The 24189-nt window shown below is 41.7% G+C and overlaps 1 long non-coding RNA gene across 1 annotated transcript; it reads right to left on the bottom strand.

The window, feature by feature from the left end:
- Positions 1-3050: 3050 nt before the first annotated feature.
- LOC116665308 lies at positions 3051-17874 on the bottom strand. The gene is made up of 3 exons (XR_004321858.1): positions 17630-17874; positions 7416-7633; positions 3051-3235 (listed from the first exon to the last, which is right to left on the bottom strand). It is a non-coding gene; the product is annotated as an uncharacterized LOC116665308 (long non-coding RNA).
- Positions 17875-24189: the final 6315 nt, after the last annotated feature.

Here is a 24189-nt window from a genome sequence, read left to right as displayed (position 1 = left end):
CACCCAGGAAGAGCTGACAATGAGTGAAGGCGGGTGACCCACACGACAACCAGATTCGAGCCTCAAGGCCTATCACCACTACCAGCCTTGACCGAGGGAACTGACCACAGGTTCTGCATGGTTAGGGTAAAAGCTGGAAGAACATAGGAGAGACTAACCAGTTTCCTCTGAGAATATGAACTCGGTCTTTTTTAAAAGCTTTTTGAGAGCTACGATTGAAATTTCAGACGGCCTGCAGTGGAAGTCACATTTGACCACCTCCAGACTCGATGCTGTTATTTCTGTGAAAGTCTATTTTAACCAAAGGAAATCCTGTTTCCCCAGCAGCACTGGCAACAGCCCTGCGGTGCACGGTCGTCTCAGGAGTGCAGTGAGGATACAGGCTCTCTTTAATCTCTGAATAAAAATATTTGATGTTTACAAGGTGTATTAGCGTAATTGGAATGTGTCTGCCTGTCTGCCGGCCTTCCTTCCACGGGGGGACCTCGTAATTAAAGAGCACTGTGTTCACGTGGCAGCCTGTTTAGCCTTTCATAGCTTCTCGTGAGCAGTTACGGGCAAGACCGTTACCCTGGGCTCTTAGGGGGCCCATCCCCGCAGAGACAGCTGCAGCCAGAACAAAGGGGAGGCCGTACCCCACTTGACATTCTCCAAAGGTCAAAGTGGGAATTGAGTCGAGGATGGCTCAGTGGAGAAGGGATGCCTTGTATCCCAGAGAAAGTGCCCTGCTGATACGTACCTTTATCAAAAGATGGACGGCCCCGAAAGTGGTTTCCCCTTTCTTTAAGTAAAAGGCCAGGAAGAGAAATACCCACTCGCTCTCTTTATGTGTGTCTGTTTTTTAAATTGAAGTATAGTTGATTAACAATGTTATGTTAGTTTCAGGCATACAACATAGTGATTCACCATTTTTATAGATTATATATATATATTACACTTTAAGTTACTACAAAACAATGCCAGATTTCCCTGTGCTGTACAATGCATCCTTGTTGCTTATCTGTTTTATACATAGTGGTTTATACCTCTGAATCCCTGACTCCTCATCGTACCCCTCCCCCTGTTCCTCCCCTCTGGTAACCACTAGTTTGTTCTTTGTACCTGTGAGTCTGTTTCTGTTTTATTATAGACATTTATTTTTTATCTTTTTTTTTTTTTTTTGGTGGGGGAGGTAATTAGGTTGGTTGATTGACTGTTTGATTGATTTTAATAGAAGTACTGGGGACTGAACCCAGGACCTTGTGCACGCTAAGCACACACTCTACCACTGACTATACCCTCCACCCCTTGTTTTATTTTTCAGATTCCATATATACGTGATAACATAGAGTATTTGTCTTCTCTGTCTGACTTATTTCACTAGGCATAAATTTGTTTTGGATCTGAGTGTATCTAATTTGACGTTAACTGTTAAAATTGTCTTCCTCTTGCCTCAGGACTTAACTAGTCAGAGCCCCCGATAGTCAGTCATGTGAGCATTGAGAACATTTCCTAGGCCTGATTCCATGTGTATTCCCACTCTCTCCTGTAACCCCAGAACCTCCAACAGTGCCTGGGAATAGTAGGTGCTCAGTGAACGTGTTTTAGATGAAAGAACGACCCTCCCTGCAGAGTCCTCCCCCTCCCCAGTCAGTCTGGAAGTCCCCAGCAGGCTGTCGGCCATGTGCTCAAGTCGATCTGTCAACCACAGTACCCTTGTGACCTCTGGCTGATCTGATTCCCCTGCCCTGCCTCTATCGGTTGTCTGAGGGTGCCCGGTGGCTGCAGCTGCTGCTGACCCCCTCCCAAATGTCCGAACTGCATCAGCATGCTGGCTTCCCTCCATCTGTCACACTGCCCCATCCCCTGGCCCCCCGGGCCTCTCAGCTTTCCCACCTCTGCCTCTGATGGCTGTGCTCCTGGGAAACCAAGCCATTCCTGGAGCTGGGCAGAGCCATGTCTTCAAACCCTTTTCCATCCCACTCAAGACTGAATGATCTCTGCTACAAAAATCTCTTTCTTGAATCTGAAACTAAAAATGTCCCTGTCTCTGGGTTCTGCAGCCCTGAGTAGATCAGTATGTCTACTTGGGGCCCTCGCCCAGATGCTTTGATTGGATGAACTTGAAGTGGAGCATGGGCATCTGGGCTTTAACGAGGCTCATCGGTGATTCAGAGGAGCATACGTGTCGTGAAGGGCACTGTCCCAGGTTATCAGCTCCTACAAGTGGGTACCCGGGGTGGTCATCAGCTTGGGTCGCTGATGATACTCTGCTAGGAAACGGTATCTTTAGGGAGGCAAGGATAATGTCTTTTAATTGATTGGAACAGGACCATAGTTGGATAAAGATATAATTAATTCTTTTTCATTTGTCAGGCTCACCTCAGGGTAGAAACTGTAGTGGCAGTACTGAGCCCCCATCCCTGGAAGCACCCAGGAGAGGCTGAATGATCACCCAGGCGGGACGCTGCAGAGGGGATGTCCGTACACGATTAGACGGGCTCCAAGATGCTGTGACTCAGTTCACTGATGTAACACATATTCGCTGGATCCCTATTGCAGGTTGCAGAGAATCATTAGACCGGCACCCTGCCCTCAGAGAGCAGAGTCTAGAAGGGTAGATCTGTGGCTCATCCTCCAGTGATTTAGTCATTCAATCTGCCAGGCAGTGGTTAACTCTTTATTGAGCCCTAACTCGGTACCAGGCCTGGTGCTGAGCTCTGGGGCTATGATGTGAAGAAGACATAGACCCTTCTCTCATGCTGCTTGTGTTCTGATGGAGGAGACAGACAGCGACCTGCAAACACAGCACTTCCCTGAAGACAGTGACCTGAAAGGGTAGCCAGGGCCAAAGTCTGGTGAGAGTTCAGACGAAAGATAATGCCTATCTAGGTGGGTTAATCCTTTAAGACAAAAGGAGTAAAATTCAAGTGCTGAATAAAACGCTTAGCTCAGCTAATGGCATTTTAAACATAGATTTTATTTTTTAGAGCAGTATTAGGTTCACAGCAAAATTGAGCTGAAGGTAGAGAGTTCCCCTAAGACCCCACACAGGCGTAGCCTCCCTCGTTATCAACATCCCCGTCTCTTGGCATTTTTTTATGCGTGAAAACAGCAAGCTCATGTGGGCTAAGATAACCAGATTGGCTGCCTTATCCCTGCTTCGTGGGGCACTACATGGTTCTGTGTAGAAGTGAGTCCACTGGAGAGATAGGGGCGGAGGCTGTGTCTTCATATTTTTGGTGTCACTTCAGCCCTGAGAACAGATTTTTACACATGGTTTATGGAGCCGAAATGAATTGAAATAACTTGTCAGCTGATCTGTACCCTACACTTCAGAAAAGACTCAGAGGGACAAGCCACTTGACAATTAGACAGCATTTTCTACTTGAAAGTTGTTTTTAACCACCACAAATCTGGAAGTGTGTCAAAGCAACAGCTGTGTGATTCATTTGAGTCACACTGTCTTTCCTGGAATGAAAGGATTCCTTTTCATATAGAAATTGAAAAAGAAGTACACTCTTATTTTGAACTTACAGTTGACAGAGTTTTCTAAATGAGAACAGTTCCAAGTCACTGAGAAGTTTTCCCAGCCAATTGTCTATGAGAGGGTATAGAGCAAGAAATGATAGTCCTCAAAATGGGTCAAATAAAATGTTTCCTTGGGGGCAACCCACCCTGGCCCCCAGATACCCACTAACCTCCACTCACACTTCTTAGAATGCACTTGGATTGGCCACTCCCTCCATTGCGTTTTATTGGTCAATTGATGTTTCAAGCTTTATTCAATTATTTCATACTACATATCTGATTGGTAGCAAATGTTTGTTGAATTAACAGGAATATAGAATATATATCTGTCACTCTTAGTAGATTGTGAATGTTTGAGAGCAAGAATCTCTCTCTCTCTAATTTAGTTTTTAAAGATACTCACTGCCCCCCCCCACTATGTAGCACAAAGTCCAACATGTGACATTTTTATTTCTTAAGAAATACTAATTTATTATTTTGAGCAAGTGGCTCTTTGTCGATATCTCAATGTCCAGCACTAATTTTCTGATTAGAAAACTCTATGAAAACATCGATTCCTAGATGGTATTTTGTAGAAGTAAAATGTTGGAGAAACAAAGGGGTAAAAAAAAGTCCCAAATATGAAAAATTGTGGACCTGTGTGATTCTATTCTTATTTATGGTTTTTTCCCTTTACCTTTTTCCCCCCTAAGAAGGTGTGAGTACCATTTTTTTTATTACTGTGAGGTTTAAGACATTGCCAAGACATGAATATAAAGTTTTAGTTTAAGAACATATTTTGAAACACATTCAGTTATTTTAAGATTTGCTTGCTGCTTTTTCCTTTAAGTAGAGTTCTGGACTTTCTGACACTTCCCTTTAGAAGTGAGGTTTTTTTGAACAATTGAAGCTTTAAGAAAAGTTACAACACCACTCTCTTCTATCCATCCACAAGACTGTCTTTGCACGCAAACACCCCATTGACGTCAGCAGAACTTGGGTGAAGTTCTTTCTTTTTTTTCTGTCACTGGGAACTGGGGAGTGGAGGTGGTGGGGTGAGGTGTAAGGGACTTGTCTGTGTGCTGAGGATGAGCTGACTGTGATGAAATTTGGAACGTTACGGTTTTCTAATAAAATTTGGTCTTGCGTTGTTTTCCCATAGGACAAGAAAAAAAATATACCCAGAATGACATTTATTCCAGGAACTTTAAAAATTCTTCCATCATGTCTGATGGACTGATGGCTGTTTTATGGTTTATGAGGACTGGCCAGTGTTAAAGGATTTGGCATTTGATTTTGGAAAAGTGTAACTCTGAGCTGAATTTATTAGACTCTGAATCTGTTCCACAAGTGGAGATCATTTGCCTTCTCCTTATAGCCAGTGATTCAATATAGAAGGTGTTGTGTTCATATACACATCTGAAATTCCTGCCTGACTACTTTCAGAAAAATCTATAGCCCCAAACATTTCTGAGATACAAAATAATTCATTACTTTTCCCAAATTTCCCAAGCTTCATCTTTGTTGTCCAGGACTTTAATTCACTTCCCAAACATCCTATCCCACTACATTTGAGCAAATAATCACTTTTCTTTAGTCACTATATCTAGAATTATTCTGTTTGATTGGCAAATTTTTCTTGTGTGCCTATGTGCCTAGCTCCAAATAAATGTACCAAAATTTTAAAAAATATAGTTGGGGTAATAAGACATAAACATAGAGCATTTATGAGAACACACACTTCTTTAAGGTAGAAGAGAGCTTGATGGAAGAGATGGGACTTTTAATGGACTTTGAAGATTTAGCTTAAGATGTATAAACTATCAAGAACACAACAGAGGACAGGAAACTTTAAACTTAATTTTGGGTTTTGGGGTCAACTATGGAGTCATGTGTAGACAAAGTTTCAAGTTGAGTTATTTCTTCTTAGAGATCAACATGTGCCTGTGAATTCTTATTAGACTGTGTTCCTTTTATTTATAGCCCCCATTTGATTGTGCTCATAAGGTTGTTACTAACACTGATGAGATTTGTGGGTACAGAGACACTTTGAAAAGAACCTTTCCTAAATCGTTTTAGTTCTTTAGCTAATTTGAAGGGGAAACTGAACAAAAAAAGACTAACCAAATATTGTGAAACCCCTAAATTTCTTAATCTCAGGCCAGGTGTTCATTGTGAATCTTATTAATTCTAATCATTTTCAGCTTCATTTAAATTAAGTAACATGAAGACTTTTCATATCCTTTTTCATTCAGTGCAAGTGAAGTTTTCCATAGTTGATCAATCAACTATTGAGTATTTACTGGGCAGCTATTACGTGCTCAGAGTTTTCTTGTATCTATAATGTAACTTCTGTCTTTCAGCGCCTTCAGTTTAGAGCAGAAATGTCAAGGCTGAATGTATCAAGGTGTGGGTGAGCAGTGGGATGCTGTTTGGGAGTGCTAGCAGTAGAAGTCCAGGAAACAAAGACAAGAAAGAAGTAAAAAGCACCTTGGGTAATCAGAGATTTGGACGGCCAGTGGACGGCCAGTGAGAAGGGAAAGCCTTATAGGTGACGGGACAAGCAGGGGGAAAGCCCTGAGGCCGGAGAGTGGGACATTTAAAGTAGTGAAGGGATTAGTACTGATACAGTGTTTTCCAGACAATTCTTACTTTCCTTGTTGTTTGATTGTATAGCTAGGAGAGTCCAGAAATAGTTTTATTTCCCATTGTTTGGTAAACAAAGTAGTTTTTCTCTCTCTCTCAATCTCTCTGTCTCTCACCCACCCTCCCACTCGCCCCCATATAAGTATATGTCTCTATAAAGTGCTCATTAATTCCTTTGATTATCTTTATAGTTGAGAGAAAGGAATATATACCTTTAATATAATTGGTAGAAAATTTTGTGATCGTTACATTGTTAATTTTTAAGGATTCAAACTGTGAGGTTTTATTGGTAAGTAAGATTTATGATTATTATTTTAGACAATCTTAATAAATCTGCTAAATACATGAATTCCAAAGTTAAAGTTGTCATAAAGTTTTCAAGAAAATTCACACTAATCGGAGGCTTTTTTCCTTTCAATAGGCCGTTTGGAAGTAAAAGTTAAAAACGAAGTATGAGAAATGCAGAAGTTATAAAGGGAACTTGAAAAGTTATTTTTAAACTATTACCAGACACACTTTTCTTGGCCGACCGAAGACCCATTGAAATAGAGCTCATCCAGAGAAACTGTGATCAAATCCAAATGATTTTTTGGGAAAGAATAAAATATTTGCAGACATATCTTCATGGATAAAAGGTAGCCATTTCTCTTAAAAACTGTTTAAGAGAAAAGTGCTTCTTGAACGTTGACGTGCATGTGAATCACTTGGGAATCAGAGTGCAGAGTCGGAGGGGGCAGGTCTGGGGTGGGACCTGGATTCTGCATTTCTGAAAGCTCCCAGGTGCTGCCGCTGCTGGAACAGGAGTCATGCTTTGAATAGGGAGGTAGCAGAGAGCAGACCCGGCCAGTAAACTGGCATCTATCTTATTATTTTTATTTAAAAACATGAATGCAGTGTCAGGATGGGGAGGAGCTTCTATACCTTAAACTGGACCAGTGGTGTCGGCCGTTAGCTGACTAGGCTGTAGGAAGCTGCACAGGGCCAGGAACTGAGCCACTTGGCTTCTCCACTCATCCGAGGGGCTAGCACAACGTTTGGGGAGTCAATGGACACATTCAGTGGTGGCCTGGGGTTGCCATTTAGGTGGATGCTTTTCTTCACCACACCAGCAGAACCTGACAGGTCACAAACGTCTTCTGGCCTAGAATTAAAGTTTACCTCGGCCGGAAGAATTTATGGTAAGAAAAGCAAGTCAGATCTAGGTTTTCTGGATTGCACAGCACAGCAGAGCCCAGAAGGATGCAGAAGCTCAGAGGAAAAAGAATCAAGCCAAATCCTACCTTTCCAAAGGACTTTCTTGAAGACAGAGTTCTTGCCCTGGGTTAAGGCCTCCCAGGTGCCTTCCTCTCTTATCCTCTGTTCCGTGCAGAATTCTGGCTTGCCCCCGCAACCCCCGCCGCGTGCCTTGGCTTCTGAAGCTTTTAGCCCCACAGCCACCTCTGTGGTCTTCACCGTTTCTCTCGCTTGCCTCGCCTGTGTCTTCTCCCCTGGGGCGTTTCTGACCGAGACAGATGGGTCTTGTTACTTATCAAAGCAGGATGCAGCGCTTTCTTCCTAACTGTTCTTAGCATTACCTTAGCATTTGAAACATTATCTCCTGAGCTCCTTTCTATAGCTTCTTCCCTGAGTACTCCAGCATTACTGGAGTGCTTGGTACTGCTCTACCTGGAGAATCATCTACTGCATACTTTCCCTGTTTTTTTTTCTTTCCCCTCTCATTAGCTTATGACAACAAAGCACTCCTTGTCACCAGTGTGACTGTAAACTAGAAACAAAGACAACCCAGGCATGACTGGCAGTACTGGATCTTAAGGAGGTCAGGAAGTTAGTCCAAAATATGTTTTTATTAATTCCTATAACTATTATTAAAGTAGAAACCCCAAATCAAAAAAATGCTTGTAGAGAACTCAAGGACCCTAGGAATGCTTCTTCAGACCTGTGGGGATTTTTAGAGCCCAATTAGAGAACCTGTCCAGACCTAAGGGCATCACTTTTAGGCAAAGGAAGTCCCCTGGCTTCACTTGGTCCCACTCATTTCACCGGAAGAAAACAGCAGACATTAAGGCAGAAGGCTGATCAACAGGGGTGTGTGTTTGTGCTTGTTCAGGCTTTTCCTTAGCACCCCTCCCACCTCCCGCGTGAACGTCTTGCGGTGGTTGGCTGGGTCGGAATGAGCTGAGCATTTCTAATCCTCGTCACAGCTCAGTCTGCAAAACAACCCCTTAGTCTAAGAGCTGCCACCTTCCACAAAAGACAGGGGCATTCTGCGAGCTGCTTTAGAGGATCTCCAATTGTTTTTGCTCAATTTGCTAACAGCAAACAGGAAGCAGTTTGGATTACACCTGAGAAGTTTCTGAGCGAACTTACAAATAAGTACAGAGTCCAAGCAGAAGGTCCTCTTCTCACCTCTGCCCGATAACCTTCTCAGCAAATTAGTCCAGCCTATCAAATCTGACTCTCTGGTTCTACCCTGAACTCACACCCAGTTGGGAATCTTTCCCCACCTGTCCCTTGGTGACATCCCACTAACACTAATTGTTCTCTTCTGTTCAATTTTCCCTTTGCTTCCTTGCCAGGAGGCCCTATTCTTCAGATGGACCAACATCTAACTTGCCTCTCCCTAGGCCTCTCCCTAGGCTGTAGTCACTTGGTGCCTCTGGTTAACCACATCTCAAGTCCTCTTTCTCCTTAGATGAAATGACTAGGAAACTCACACGTTCCCTGCTACGAGATACTAGAGCACTGAGTCTCCGTTTAACTGTGCTCAAGCCCCCGATGGTATCAGCAGCACCATAACTGTAATGAACAGAAGTCACAGTTTTGAAAAACAAATGAATGTGTCTTTGCTGATTTGGAAGCATCCTTGATCGTACATTGCAAAGTGCGATGTTCTCTTCTGGAACAGTCATCAGGAAACCTGGGAGTCATCTTTAATTTCTCCTTATTTCCCTCTCCGCTTGCTTTCCTTCTTTTTATTTTTTTCATTCCTTTTGCTTCTAATCTGGCTTATGCTGTCATTGCTAGCGCCATGGTCTCCTCACAACCACTGCCCAACCCAACACCCAGTCTCACCCCTCGAAACACAAAGCTGAAAAAATCACTCGCTGGCTTTAAATTCTTCAGTGATTCCCCGTGGTCCACAAAAAGAATTCCAAGCTGCTTAGCTTGACTGACGAGTTTCCACGGTCCAGACTCTGTATCCTTCTCAACAACAAGCCTTGCCACACCCGCACACACTCTGTGCTCTGGCCAATACTGAATTGCTTTCAGTTCACTTCATGCACGATGCCCTTTCCCACAGCGAGTCCTTGGCATGTGCTGGCCCCTCTGCCTGGGACAACAGACTCCTATTTCACCTTCCAGACTCCTATTCCTCCTTCAAGAACTCAGTTTTGACGTCACTTCCTTGGATAAGCCCAGGCTCCTACAGTTTTGGCACTTAGTCCTTTTATAGTCCTGTGCGTTCTGGATTGAATTAATCTATTTAGTGTCTTTCTCACTCAAGATGGTGAGCAACTCGAAGACAGACATTGACTCTTATGTTCATCTTTGTATCTCTTGTGATTCTTCCAAATTTTAGGACTTTCCAACAGCCTGTTTTATGGCCAAGTGATTTTAGCAAGGACAAGGGGAAACCAGTCATTTTGACTTTAGTTCACACCAGAGCACCAACTGTTGAATAATCTAGTCCATGTAAGAACTGAATTCTCCCAGGTTTGATCTAGCACCCTGATAAAATCAATCTATCCTGCTTTCATATAGGTAAGGGTTAACCCACTCCCGGCACATAATACATTTTTAATATACAGTAGCTGCTGGATATTATTGTCAGAACTCTATCTACGGGCAAATTACCATCTAACCAAGGGGTCAGCCAGCCATGCCACTCACTTACTAATTAGCTCACTTCCATTTCAATCTACTCTACAATTGTATTTCCTGTTCTGTTTCATTCTTTGAATTTATTTTGATCCTCAGTATAACTCTCAGTCTGCCTTACACAAAAAGGAAAGCATAAATATTTAGGAGATAAGAAAGTCTGGTGGGAGTAAAGATTTCTTCAAATCTTCTGTTAAACTTTCTGAGCTGAAGGTTCTGAGAGCACCTTCCTGAACAGAGTTTTGGAAGTTTCCATCTGTAACGGTAAACCAAGTGAAACCAAATTCAATTTGTCCTTGCCTAGGAACAACAAGATTCTCACCCTATATCTAAATTTGAAAAGACAGTTAAGAGTAAAACACACATTTTGGCAGTGTGTGCATGTGTGTGTGTGCATGTGTGTTTGTGCCCGCGCAAAATTAGCAAAATGGGAAATGCCAGCTACAACTACCTGAAAGGCCACTGAATTCAACCCCTTACATAGTCAGTGTACTTCTTCAAGCAGTCCAGTCTCAGTAGATCCCAAATGGAATATAATGGGGATGACAGTGATTGAGCACTCATCCTTTCTTTCTTTTTTAAATTTTTTTTTGGGGGGGGTATTAGTTTTACTTATTTATCTGTTTTTTAGAGGAGGTACCGGGAATTGAACCCAGTATCTTGTGAATGCTAAGCATGCGCTCTACCACTTGAGCTATACCCATCCCCCCAACACTCATCCTTCATTTCAACAAATATTTACGGAGCCCTTTCTCTGTGTCACGCATTGCTAGGTGCTGGCACACAGTGGTGAAGGACACTGGCTGTCCTGGCGTAGACTGTCTGCCCGACTGTTTCATGTCAGTGTCACCAGGAAGAAAACTGAGGAACCGGAGTGCCAGCGAGTGTGGAGGAAGAAAGGGATGTCTGTGCGGCTTTCCTGTGACCCAGAGCCAGGAAGCACAGAGCAGGAGACAGAGGCTCCCAACTCAGTTATGGGCAGGAGGTTGAATGCCCGGGTTCAAAAGAACAAAAAAGGGATTTCAGAGGCAGGCTTTTTCCTCAAGTTATGTGTAGCAGTAGTTTATTCATTCTTCCTGTGGCTGGTATCCCACTGTGTGAATATGATACAGCGTATTCATTCTGTTTCTAGTCATTTGGTTGTTTCCAGTTTTTGTCTTTTACAAACAGTACTACTATAAACATTTTTTTAAACATGTGTTTTGGTGCACGTATGACAAATTTCTGATGGATGTAAATAGAAATGAAATTTCTGATCACAGACTATGCTTAAATTCAACTTTAGAAGATGATGGCAACAGACCTAACAAATGGTTGTACCGATGTCTGTTCCTGCATCTCCACATGAAAGTTCTAGTTGTCCTTCCATCCTTCCCGACTCCTGGTAAAATCAGTTGTTTTGGGGGGGGGGTTATTTTAGCCTTCCTGGTGGCTAAAATTGCTCTTTATTGATTACTAATGAAGTTGAGCACATTTTGTATATTTTTTGGCTATTTAGATATTTATACATTTCTTGGATGTCCCCTTTTGTGCCATGACTATTCCATTCTCCTGCCCAATTTTTATTGTTTTGACAGTCTTTTTCTTAGTGTGTGTATGTGAATGGGAGGCAAGAGACAGACTATGAGAGAGAGAGCAGAGCCTTTTCTATTTTCTACACTACTCCTTACATAGGGGTCTAGCCTGACCCTGATTGGCTCTTGCTTGTCTCAGCTTAAATGTCTTGTTCTCAGAGGTTTTTCTGCTCATCCAGTCTAAAGGAGCTACCTTGTCCTTCTATATTACAAAACTCCACTATTGTGTACCCTATGGCTTTGTTGTTGTTGTTTATTTGCTTGTTGTTGAGTGTTGAGCTCCTTGAGGGCAGGACCATGTGTGTTTCCTTCACCACCTCATGGATGAATCTCATGAACACAATGTAGGGGGGGTGGGGGGGAAGAAGCCAGAAACACACATATTGCATGCTTCCATTTCTGTAAAATTCCAACACAGACAAAACAAATGTATGGTGTTGGAAATCATGTTCCTTTGTGGAGAAGAGGGAGTAGTGACCAAAAGGGGGCATGGAGGGAGCTTCTGAGGTTCAGGTAAGGTATGTATTTTTTTAATCTAGGTGATTTAGGTGGTAGTTAATGGGTATATTCATTTTGTGATGTTACATTGAGCTGTACACTAATGATCTATTCATTTTTCTGTACATATTTTATACTTAAATAAAAATTAAAAATCTGATAATACTTATTGAAGATTCATTTTAAGTCACAATTTGTTGTTTGAATTTTCTGTTTCCTCTGGTATCAGTTTTTTTCAGTTTGTATTGGATCTCTGTCTTTTATCCTTCAACTGCCCTTCAATTGCACATTAATTCTCTCCATTTGCATTTGAGTTTGAGGGTATAGGGAGCTTTGTAGGGAGGCTGATTGGCAGTTCTGTGGATTGAGGGGTTTGTCTACTTTGGATAGAAAGGGTGGGAGCCACCTTTTACCCTAAATGTCCCTTAAATATCAGAATGAGGGGGACTTCATCTTACCTTTCCTGGTTCACCTCAGAGAGTTCTTTTAATTTCTTTAGTAAAAAAACCCTAAACTTTGGGAGTGAGGGAAAGCTTAGAGATAATGCTAGCTGTCTGTCAGTCTGGGGACAGGAGTAGGGGCTGGAATGGGGCAGGGTGGGTAACTCTCCCTGAGTAAGAGCTTCAATTAGTCTTAATGTTTGCACCATTTTCCTCATCCCTGTCCCCTATCACACCTGTTCACGCCTGGGATGCCCTGCTTCTTGCTCTGTGGCAACTTCTTCCCCATGAATAATTGATTGAGTTTCCTTTTGTCCTATTTTAACTTATCAGTACTTCAAACTTTTTTTTTTTTCAGAAACATTTGGAAAGCCCTTATGTTCTGATAGTTCTCCAGTTAGTTCTTTCTCTCTCTTTTTTTTTTTTTTAACTTACTTATTTATTTTTTTTTAGTGAGGAGGGTAATTAGGTTTATTCATTATTTTATTTTATTTTTTCAACAGAGGCTCTGGGGATTGAACCAAGGACCCCATGCATGCTCAGAATGAACTCTGCCACTGAGCTATACCCTCCCCCTGCTTAGTTCTCTTTTGATGTGATGGGCTTGTGCCTTTTCAATTTCCTTTGTTTTCTTGCATTTGGGAGGGAAGAGAGGCATGTTCTCCTTTGGCCATTTTGATCAAGAAAACTCACTGTTTCATACCTAGCATCGTCACACTTGAACTTTCTTTCCTGCTTTATCATTTTCTAATGCATGTCACGTCCCCCATGAGGAATCAAGTGCATTTAGCACCTCTCACTTCCCTTTCCTGCTTCAACTTCAGATTTTTATCATTTTGAAATTGTCAAGGTTTATATCATTTACATTTTTTCCTTTAATAAAATTGAGCTCTTCTGTTGCTACTTTAAAGACTTCTAAAAATTTAAGCCCCTGAAAACAGCAAAAAATAAGTTGTGTGACTGGCCCTGTTTTGAAGGAAAGGTAATCCTGTGTCACAGAAAATCTTGTTGCTCAGAATAGACAGTCTTAAGTGTCAAGGTCCAGCGGATCTTTTAAAAATTATTTTCAGCCTCTTTTACTCCTCCTGGGTCATACTAAGATGCCTTGGTTTTTTAATTCTTTTGTCATTTTCTTCCTTTTAAAATCATTTTTGGTGTTGCTATTATACTTCCTTGAAAAATGTATTCATACTGGATTCTTGTATGGTAAGATTTGTCAGTTCTTGCGTGTTTAAAAATGCATTTATTGGCCCTTAATTAGCAATTTGGTAGGGCACAGACATTTTGGAGTCAAATAAGTTTCCCTTAGAAAACTGAAGACATTGCTTCTTTTTCTAGCATTTAATGTGGTGATGAGAATCTGATATCAGTCTGATTCTTATTTTTTACAGGCAATCCATCTATTTTCTTTGGAACCCACTAGAATTTTCTCTTTAAAGAATTTTGAAACTTCACAATGTTGTATTAGGTGTGGATCTTTTTAAAATTTGATCTTGTTCCTCATTTATAGGGCCCTTTTATTCCTAGGACTTACGATTTTCCTCAGCTTGGTGAAATTTATTTTACCTTCTCTTTTGATCATTTGTTACTTATATAGTTTTCCCTTTAAAAAGGACTCCTTAGATGTACTCTCTCATTGATGACCTTTTCTCTCACGTCTGCCTCTTTCAGTTTTTGCTCTGTGTGCTGGGATAATGCCTGAACTTGACTAGATCACCAACTTGGTCTTTGCCCCACTTAATTTACTCTTTAGTCTCTACATATTTATTTTGACAATCAAATTTGTTATTTTGTGATGTTCTATCATGTTTTCTAATTCCTCCTTTTTTATATTAGCTTTTTTTTTTTTTTAAGTGAACCTGACATTAAATGTCTCTGAGGCTGCCAATCACTGTTTCAAAAGCTTCTCACTGGTTCAAAAGGATAGTTCTTTGAACAATCTCTGTTTCTCCTGGGGTCAGTTTTTGTTTGTTTATCTTAGTCCTTGCCTTTCTGTTACTCATTTCCCACAAATATTCAGTACCTCATGGCTCCCAATTCACACCTGTAAATGAATCCGTTTACTGTTGATTAGTATAGCTATGTAGTTGGGTAGGGCTTTCTCTGCATTAGATTATCATTTGTTACAATTTTGAATGGAAAAGCTTTTTCCCATTTATTTTATAAATAGTAATTGCCTGAAGTACATAGGAATCGTAGCAACTTTTTGACAGTTATCTTGTATCCAGCCAGTTTTCTAAACTACCTTATTACTTTTATTTCTTTCCCCTTGATTTTCATAGTAAATTATCATATTGTCTTCAATTTACAATTTTTCTTCTTCCTAGCAGTTTTACCATTTATTCCTATTTCATCTTATTGTTTTGATAAGTAAGTGCCTATGTTTGAGGCTCTGTGTACTCAATAATACAAAATAATAAATTATAATAATTTTATATTATCTATTACTGTAATGTCAACCTTAGTTATGTAAGATCAGACACAACAGAATAAATGAGGTGCCAACTATTTTCAAGGCAAATAAGTATCAAGGATTCAAATGGAATATTCTCCACTGAATTTTGCTTTTCTGGATAGGATTGATATGCAAATAGGCCACAAAAGAGTTTCTTTGTTTATTTTTTTTTAAACTGCTACTACCAGAAAATTTCCTCTTAAAATTTAGGAAGATTTTTAGCTGGGACTCTGGAATGGATCCTTTCCATCTTTGGGGGGCTAGTCACTTATTTTTTCTAGTAGCTACTTATAGTCTACTCAAAATATAAAATGGATAAATGTGCCCCCATAATTACTGTGGAATAATTTGCCTCTATTAAATCTTCACCAGCATTATTGGATGGAGTTGCAATCCTACTCTATCAAATAATTATAGCAAAACCAACCAACCACCACCACCACCAACAAAAACATCCAGCAGCAATTATACCAGCCTGGGGTTTAATGAGGTAAATCTGATTTTTTATTTTATAAAAAGGTTACAGGTTTGATTATTCATATTTAATATCCAGGCTGTGATTTCTTTGGTTCCAAACCACCATGAAAAATATATACTTCTTATTTCATAAAATGAGTTCTTTTTTTTAACAAAGGTGCTGAGGATTGAACCCAGGACCTTCCACATGCTAAGCAGGTGCTCTACCACTGAGCTATACCCTCCTTGCAATGAGTTCTTTGTATCAAATATCTTATACTTCTAACTATATCTATTACTATAAAATATAAAACAGGGATACTTCTTACATGGCAGATGGGAAACCATAGTTTCACTGAAGAACTTAGCCAGTCAGGCAGAGCCTGAGGATTAGAATTAGTTTCCCATTTTCCCAGACCTGACACGAACAATAAAAAAAACAGGTAATTGCATTTCCTTTTTCACTTTGTCTACCAAGAATTTCATGGAAAACTCTGGAGCTTGATTTGTGTAATTGTGAGCTCCTTAGCCAGCATATATGCCTCTTCATTCCCTTTGGCTCAACTTTCCATCCTAATATCTATATATTATCCTTGCCTCTGAATTTCTAACCTAATTTATATTGAAAACTTTTGGGTTTTGGATTGCATTTAAGCCATTTCAGGTCTGTTGGGTGATTCTAAGGGAAAGAGAAGGAAGAGAAAATGCAGCAAGGAAAAGAAAAGGGAGAGAAAAAAGAGGAATGGAAGAGGGCAGGGGAAATAGAGTTGATGTGAAGATTTTATCTTCATGGAAGATTTTCTGCCTTTTGGATGAGAACTGGCTATGGCTCAACACTGATTTGGAACAGCCTATCTCTTCCTCCCCTCTCGCCTCTCTCTCCCCTTCCCTTCTCTTGCTCTTCCTCCTCCAACTGTATCCTGACACTTGCCAGCAGAGGTGGACAGTCCTGACTAGTGCATATTAACTTATTTCAGTAAGTGCTGCTAACAGTTATAACCATTAGATGATCAGCTCCATTTTCTTTGACAGGAAGAGACTCAATCATAGGCCCAAAGACCACTGCATTGTCTACTCAGTTCAAATGACCAAGGGAGCCCTTGTGTGAAGGAGGAAGGAAACTTGCTGTGTCAGAACTCTCAGTTCTACTATTGATGGGAACACTTCTTTACTTTTCTTTGGGGTCTGGGTCTATAATTTCTCATCTGTCTATACAGCCTGGCCCCAGGTACACAAGCATCTGTGTCATCCACTGCAGTCTGCACTGCATCTTTCCCCTGAGAAGCCAGCCTAAGTGACTGCCCCTGTCACTCCTGCGTTTGTTACTCTACAGGCAAACTGGATTTTCAGGCTTGCCCATGAAGCATGTCAACTTCTTGCCTGTGAGTATGTCAACCCAATCTTTAAAAGATAAATTACTAAGATGGGAGATACACACACACACACACACACACACACACACACACACACAGAGGACTATTACTTAACCATAAAAAAGAATGAAATAATGCTATTTGCAGCAACATGGATGGACCTAGAGATTATCATACTAAGGGAAATAAGTCAGACAGAGAAAGACAAATATTATATAATATCACTTATATGTGGAATCTAAAAAGTGATACAAATGAACTTGTTTACAAACCAGAAATACTCACAGACACAGAAAACAAACTATGGTTACCAAACAGGAAAGGGGTGGGAATGAAGGATAAATTAGGAATTTGGGATTAACATACACACACTACTATATATAAAATAAACAACAAGGACCTACTGTATAGCACAGGGAACTATATTCAATATCTTGTAATAACCTATAATGGAAAAGAATCTGAAAAAAAAACATATATATATATATATATATGTATAAATGAATCACTTTTCTATATACCTGAAACTAATGCAACATTGTAAAGCAACTATACTTCAATAAAGAAAATTAATTTAAAAATAACTAAGAGTTGATTACAAAGGAACTGCTTATTCAATAGCTCAAGAAGGGAAAGATAAATGGCTTTAAAATCTTATGTTATCAAAGGGTCTAGTCATGGTTATTATTTGACGCTGTGATATGATCATTTTTTCTTTTTTGCTAAAAAGTTGATGACACTAAATTCATCCGTAATCAATCTGCTTTTATAATTACCTTTAAAGATTTTTGAAAATACGTAAAATGAAAAATGTAGTACCTTTTGCAATTGTATTGTGTAGCCACAGCTTAAGGTCTGCAGTGGAGAATATTTCTTCTCCTATTTTTGCCATGCCGAGTTGATCTTATCTGCAACATTCAATCCAAAGAAGCTCCTACCACCTCCCCCAGCATAACTGTAAGAAGAGAAAATTAACATTTATTGTTATCTTAAGTCCATTGCCATGACCTCTTGGTCTTTGTAACCTTGGATAGGACCTCACCACGCAGACTTCCTATCCTGTCCTGCTAGGTACCTAGACCTGGACATCAGAGCCAGGTATTTGGAACTATCTCAGCTAAGGATATTCTCATGAACAGAACTGTGTGCTCTGAGGCAGAGGCTGGAATCACCAATGGTGCCAGAATGTGCAAAGAGGCTGGTCCTGTGAGGATGTCACCCAGTGCAGCTGGCTATGCTAGAAAGGAAAATGGATTAAAACAGTCTTCATACCACCGTCTCTCCTGGGTTTTGTGTCTGTTGTTGTTCCGAGGGGCAGACCTCCCGCTGGCCAAGTCACGGAGATGGAAGGGGGTTTCTCAGGCCTTGATTCAGCACAAAGGCTGTTTCTGATTTCTGGGTATGACTCCTCACCACCTGTTTCAGGCTGCAGCTGCTGTTGTTTTAGTTTGTGTTATAGGACTTATGACTATTGTTGGTCCATCATTACATAATGTTTTATTTATATTCATGAAAACTTAACAGCATGTTGTTGTTCTTTTGAATAGAATGCAGATTTCTTGGGAGCTCAGCAGATGCACGGAAACCTCTGGGTTCCCCTGGAGAGGGAAGTTCTGAGTTGGGAGAAGGGAGGAGTGATAATTCCGCTTTACCTTCAAGGAGGGGCACACACATGTGCATCAGTGGAGTCAAGTTCCATCCTAATCCTCTTTAAAGATGAGTAAAGTTGAGAACTGGAAGGAAGTCAGAAAAATATAAACTAGTGACATCCAGAATCTATTTGCTAGTGGCCATGTGTACGGGGATGTGGTGTCATATGAAAAACAAGCTGCTTTTAAATTTACTGTGCCTGCTCCTTTCTTTTGGCCTGTGACCACTCTGGAAATGGTTGCCCAGCAATCTTTCTGGAAGAAAAAAATACTTCTTGAAACTTGGTGCTAATGTTAAGACATTTTTTATCAATATATCGTTGATTAGGAGGTCCCAAACGGCTTATCTTGTGGATTGCTCTTTTTTTTTTTGTCTGAATTTTTTAAATCAATATTTGGGGGAGCGGTGTAGTCAGGTTTATTTGCTTTTTTTTCTAAAAAATTTTTTTAATTGAATTTGATTTAAAATGTTAGTTTCAGGTGTATAGCAAAGCGATTCGGTTATACGCATACATACATATATATTTTCTTTTCAGATTCTTTTCCATTATGTTATTACAAGAAGTTGAATATAGTTCCCTGTGCTATATAGTAGATCTTTGTTTATTTTATATATAGTAATGTGTGTCTGTTAATCCCCCAAATATTTGCTTATTTTTACTGGAAGTACTGGGGTTTAGAACCCAGGACCTCGTGCATGCTAAGTATACACTCTACCACTGAACTATACCCTCCTCACCTGCTTATCTCATGTTTTAATGTAAGAAAGTAAAGCTTCTCGCTTCCACATTGCTCTCACTTTTGTCAAAAAGCCTCTTTATAATCTGTAACTACTGAAGGCCCTGGACAGCATCTGGATCCTGCTTCCAATTGCTGTCACTCTAGGACACGTGTGTAGGATAGATAGGATAAGAGCATCACACCAGTGAGCGAGGAGACAGTCAAGTCTTTATATAAAGTCTTTTCTCATCTTTGCAGTGAGTGTTTTATTAGGAGCAGGGCTCAGAGGACAGTACAACATTGCAGTATGTATCACGAAGCCTCATCTTAGGGTCTCCTTTTCTGGGCAGGATGACATTTGTATGCCTCCCCTGCTGCCAGGTACGTTCTCGGCACCACATGTATGAGGTAGCAGTCAAATCTCTGGTCAAGATTGGAAGGTATAGGTCCACTGTGGCCAGCCCAGTAGATAGTTTAATCTGAAGCAGGTATGGAACTGAGGTCTGGCGTCCCGTCCTAAGGCACAGAAGACTTAAAGGGGGCTTGGAAGGACTATGGGGGTGCTCCTCCCCAGGGTCACTGTGGGTGAGCAGACCCTGTTCACCAGCCGCTTTGCATCTACTGGCAGTTTTCTTTTTAACCAAGCCATCTGCTCTTTTCCATATCATCTCCTTGTGGACAAAATGGCCTTTTATTGGGAAAAGATTGGCTCAATTTTCAATAAAATGTAAAGACCTTTTGACATCTAACAATAGTTTCCATAGTGCCCATTATGTGCCAGGCAGGGCTAGAAGCTTTACCCACAGGATCTTTAATCCCCACAATGACCCTGAAAGCCAGAGAGTGTCCTCTAGTTTCATGGGTGATAAGGCAAAGGCTCAGATATGCCACCAAATATGGCCAGTGTCAGAGAAGAAGTAATCAAAGGAACAGAATCTCAATCCAGGCTCGAATGCAAAGCCTGCCATCCTTCTAGACCATTCTGTGCCACTTGATCGCCTCATGCCAGGAGTTTACCAGCTGAATCAGGGAACTCTAACTTCTTTTCCAAGATTTTGCATTAAAAAAAGAAAATCTGAAGATATCCTAACATGGGCTAAAACAAAGAAATTAGAAAATAAACAAAAATCCTACTAAGTCAGCCTCTTATGCTGGATTTTAGGCCAAAGATAATAAGCTTGCTTCCCTTGAGAATTAGGCTGTGGGGAAGAAAGGGTATAGGGCATAGAAAGGGAGCTTAGACAGACATAGACAAAGCGGATTTAACTATTAGAACTTGTGCACCCTATGCGGTGATATCAACAGAAAACACTGTTTAGTGTCTGAATTGAAGGGCCCCTGTCGGCAGCCTTAAGTGAGTAGGCTGTGGGGCCCAGGCCAAAGTTCACAATAGCTTGCACCTGGTAAGAGGTGAATGCACGCATGCGCCAGTAGCATGAGTCAGCATTATGAACAATACGCATGTGCGGACAGAACATATAAAAAAGGATAAGCACGCCATGCTGGGGGCACGCCATTTTGTTGTACTAGGATGAAGGTCTATTTTGCGGCACGTCAGCTCCTCGCGCATTTTTCTAATTGGGCAGCTCACCTCCTCGAATCCCTCTCCAGCCCTCCTCTGCTGACAGACCCCCAGGCAGGCTTGTGTATTAAGATTTAGGGCACATTGGCTAGTCTGCAGGACCCACAAAAACAGAGGGGACTCATTAAATCAATTCAGGACATGGACGTGACCCTCTCTTACCTGGTGCAGATCAAAAGTGTGTCTTACGGGTGATGGGCTTGAGTAAAATGCATAGCTGGGGAGGAGAGTGGAGAGGGTGGGCACATATTTCTAGAATACTTTGAGAATTCCCGTGGCCACCACCACAATCTAAGTTGCCGCCCAGATAAATGTGTGGACCAGTCAGTAGGGAAAAGGGTCTTCCAAGGATAACGGCCAGACTCCTGGATTCTTGGTGGGCTTGATATATAGTTCGTGTCATTTTCCATCATCAGGTTTATTTACCTGATATCAAAAATGACTCAAGTTTTTCCCTGAAGGTTCTTGTGGAAATGAATTTTCTAACCCTGTCCGCTGTGCATGGTCCCACCACTTAGGAGCCCACGTGTGTTGCTTTGGGGAAGCCCTTTGTCAGCATCTCCCCTGTCCCCTCAGAGTTGCAGCACAGAGGTGAAGGAACCGGCAAAGCCAGACAGCTGGGGATCGTTAGCAACAATCAAGGAGCAGCATTAAAAGGCAGCAGGGTTGAGTGTCTTGGTTCTTACTTTGGCCTGCCCGAGGAAGCCATCTGGACAGAGGAAATTTGCCTTAAACCTTGGCAAGAGAACTTCGTTCTGTTTGAACTTTGTTTAAAGCCTCAGAGTGGGTGATCATTTTGTTTAAACTTTCCTTAAAACAAAGAGTGGGAGATCCCCCGCAATTAACAACAGGAACCTCCTTCCCCTCTTAACGGATTTGATGGGAAAAAAACGCCAGGACTGTTCTGACATCCATTAACTGGTTCAGTTAGCAGGATGGAAAGGAAGACACGAAGGAGGAGGATTTGCAGTCTCAGGAGAGGTAAGTTAATGTACTAAAGTTATAATCATATCATGCTTTATCCTGGATTGAACCTTCTTCCCGGTGGGGACTATCCCCGTTGATTGCAGAGGGCTTCCGCCTGTGGCTACCGTAAAACAGCCATTTAATTTTCAGCATCATATCCTGTGTTCACAATTCGTATTTGCCCATGAACTGAAATTGACTCAACGCTCATAAATAGTGGGGTTTGCCATTCTGCCTTAAAGTGATTCAGTAGGGAAATGCATCTACTCAGTTGTGGGCCAGAGTTACGAAGGCAGCTGCTTTTTTCCGGGAACTCTATTTCACGCAGTTCGAATATTGGACTTGGGCCACATTCATAGAGGGATAGTAGCGAAGGCAAACGTTTTGTCTGTAAACGCAAATTACATCTGCGTCTGTTGATATTACCTAGAGCACATATTTATACATAGGAATGCATACTTACTGAGCCCCCAAAGGAAAGCTCACTGAGAAAACTGCCAGCACCTGGGCGGTGGAGGGGCAGAAGCTTCTGGAGCTTCCTTCTTGCTCAGCTGCCCTCTCGTTTTTCTGACTGTCAGTGGGAGTTGGGAACACAGCGCGGGCGCTGGGCCAGTCGCACAGCCAGCAGTGGCTGGTGCTGCCCCCTAGCACGTGCCCCCTCCCTGCCGAGACCATTTCCTCGCCGCCTCTCTTGCTGCCCGGCGGCTCCGTGCTCTAGCCGGGTCACTTCTGTTCTAGAATCGCCCAGTGGCCCCTGCTTAGCCTCTCCTCCCCTAGAAGCCTCGGCTTCCCCACGCTGGCTCCGTAGCAGTGTCACGGCCCTGCTGTCCCTCTGTGTCGTCACGGCTTGTTGAGTTAGTTGCCTGTCTCTTTGATTAGACTGGAAGCTCTCTGGGGGCGGGGCATTCACCGTGCTGACTGTTGAGTCCTCCCTGCCGAGCACAGTAGCAACTGCATGCTGGTAATAGTATCCAATAAACAGATTTTGGATCAAAGAACAAGTTGAGACCTGAAGTGGGTGAATGCGCTGTTCCCTCATACAAAAGCATTCCTCGGAGGTGGGTATAGGGAGTCCCAAACGCGGAGATTGCGGCTTCCCCACGGGCCTGGCATACTAAGCTTGCGCGGGACTTCCACGAACGTTTCACAATAGCCGCTTGATTGCCTCCACGTGCGTTAAGCGCAAAAGGTTGGGGGTTCTGTGGACAGAGATGGAAGCTGCGTGGACGTCCTTTGGCAAATGTCTTGGACATTCTAAAGGAGGAGAACCTTCCCTTCACCAGAAGAGGGGCTGTGGATAGGAGGGGTTCTCTGGAAGCCATGGGGACCCACAGGCGGAAGACCGCCATGTGTCCTGGCCTAGTGGCCCTTCTCCATCTGGAAGGAGGAAGCTGGCTTGTTCCCTCCTCTCCTGTCAACACATCCTACACATCACGAGCTGGGTGAGTGGACACCCGTTTCACCAGGTGGTGCAGAGACCAGAACGCTGTTCATAGGATAAACAGACATAGGGGTTCCTGCTTGTCTCCTCCCTGTCTTTCAACCTGATCCACTTCATCCCTTAATCCCACCTTAGAAAGGCAAGTGTGACCCTGTATGTATGCTATGGGTTAGAAACAAACACTTAAGTTGTTCATATGCTCTGCCTCAATAATTTGGTGTCTGGAAGTATGTTCTAAGGAAATAGTTTAAAATGCTGGTAGAAATATAGGCATAAAGATATTCAACACAGTATTGCTTATAAGGACAGAAAACCTGGACACAGCCTAAAAGTCCAACTTTAAGGAGAATGGATAAGTACATAATAGACTGATCCTTAATGAAAAGGAATAAATCTATACAAATGATCTTCACAGATGACTTTTAATGATATTTAGTGCTGAAGATATAATAATAAGTACAAGAGCAGTACACAGAGGTGTGTGTGTGGTTTCAGCGACTCAGAGCAATATGCACAAATGAATGAAAACAACCAAGATGTTGACAGTGGCTGTCTGGGTAGCAGGATTATAAATTTTAGTCTATCATACTCTCCAAACTTTCTGCAGTGACCCAGGATGACCTTTAAAGTAATTACTTTTATCATAAGAATAAACATTTATAAAACAACATATGTGCCGTTGGGATATAAGACAGATCATCACTCTTTGTCAAGAGTCATGACTTCTTTTCAGAGCTGCCAGGGGCATCACAAATGACAAACAAGCCTTTGTAAAACATATCTAACACAGAACTTGCCTATTAAAAGTGAGGGTATTATCATCACACAATTCTTGCTGGAAATTTCTGAATGAATTGTGCTCTCTGAGCAAGCTTTGCCTTGGGATCCATAGCTAATAAATGTTTTCAGAGTTCAAGTAACTGGGGTGGATTGCTAGTTAGTAGAATGTCTTGTAGAGAGCCTGCAGTCTGCATCAATGAAAGTTGACTTCATTGTTTACACTGCATCCCCACACGCCAGA

This window comes from Camelus ferus, chromosome 8, assembly GCF_009834535.1.
Source record: "Camelus ferus isolate YT-003-E chromosome 8, BCGSAC_Cfer_1.0, whole genome shotgun sequence".
NCBI lineage: Eukaryota > Metazoa > Chordata > Mammalia > Artiodactyla > Camelidae > Camelus > Camelus ferus.
Note: the sequence above shows the minus strand (reverse complement) of the source record. Positions and strands in the feature narration are given on the sequence as shown.